This window comes from Arachis stenosperma, chromosome 5 (assembly GCF_014773155.1).
Source record: "Arachis stenosperma cultivar V10309 chromosome 5, arast.V10309.gnm1.PFL2, whole genome shotgun sequence".
Taxonomy (NCBI): domain Eukaryota; kingdom Viridiplantae; phylum Streptophyta; class Magnoliopsida; order Fabales; family Fabaceae; genus Arachis; species Arachis stenosperma.
In genome coordinates, this window is record NC_080381.1 from 68,623,819 (window position 1) to 68,624,870 (window position 1,052).

The 1,052-nt window shown below is 39.1% G+C and overlaps 1 non-coding gene across 1 annotated transcript; it reads left to right on the forward strand.

Annotated features, from left to right (window-relative positions):
- Positions 1–647: 647 nt before the first annotated feature.
- Positions 648–751, forward strand: LOC130983479 (small nucleolar RNA R71). Its single transcript, XR_009087466.1, has one exon. It is a non-coding gene; the product is annotated as a small nucleolar RNA R71 (small nucleolar RNA).
- The last annotated feature ends 301 nt before the right edge of the window (positions 752–1,052 follow it).

Here is a 1,052-nt window from a genome sequence, read left to right on the forward strand (position 1 = left end):
TAACGTCGCAAGCTATTTGCCATTCCACGTTAGTGTTCACGTTAACTAGATTAACGTGAGTACTAACGTGGTTCTTCCTTGCTTCCTTTGCCCTGAAATCAAGCAAATAAAGTACATCAAAGCTCTAACCAAAGTCATGAGATTATGCATCATCAATTTATAATGCAATTCTAGCAAAATCCTCATAAAATCATATGAAATTCACAGTAGTTGCTTGAATCAAGGTGTAAGTGTATTTTCATCTAAAACTTGCCTTATTCACTAAGAAAATGCTTGAAACTACCCTAAAACAGTAAAAAAAAGGTCAGTGAAACTAGCCTAGATGCCCTGGCATCAGATGCATTTTGCCATCCATTCAGACTTTGAGAAATCATGTTGACTTGCTGAGTCAATATTTTGTTCTGAGCCAATATAGCATTCAGAGCATCAATTTCAAGAACTCCCTTCCTTTGAGGCGTCCCATTATTCATGGAATTCCTCTCAAAAGTGTACATGAACTGGTTATTTGCAACCATGTCAATAAGTTCTTGAGCCTCTGCAGGCGTTTTCTTTAGGTGAATGGATCCACATGCAGAATGGTCCAGTGACATCTTAGAGAACTCAGATAGACCATATAGAATATATCTATCATGGTCCATTCTGAAAACATGTCAGAAGGACATCTCTTGGTCATCTACTTGTATCTTTCCCAAGCTTCATAGAGGGATTCACCATCTTTTTGTTTGAAGGTCTGAACATCCACTCTAAGCTTGCTCAGCTTTTGAGGAGGAAAGAACTTAGCCAAGAAGGCCGTGACTAGCTTATCCCAGGAGTCCAGGCTATCTTTAGGTTGAGAGTCCAACCATGCTCTAACTCTGTCTCTTACAGCAAAAGGGAAAAGCATGAGCCTGTAGACTTCAGTATCTACTCCATTAGTCTTAACAGTCTCACAGATCTGCAAGAACTCAGTTAAAAACTGGTAGGGATCTTCTAATGGAAGTCCATGAAACTTGCAGTTTTATTGCATTAGAGCAACTAATTGAGGTTTCAGCTCAAAATTGTTTGCTCCAATG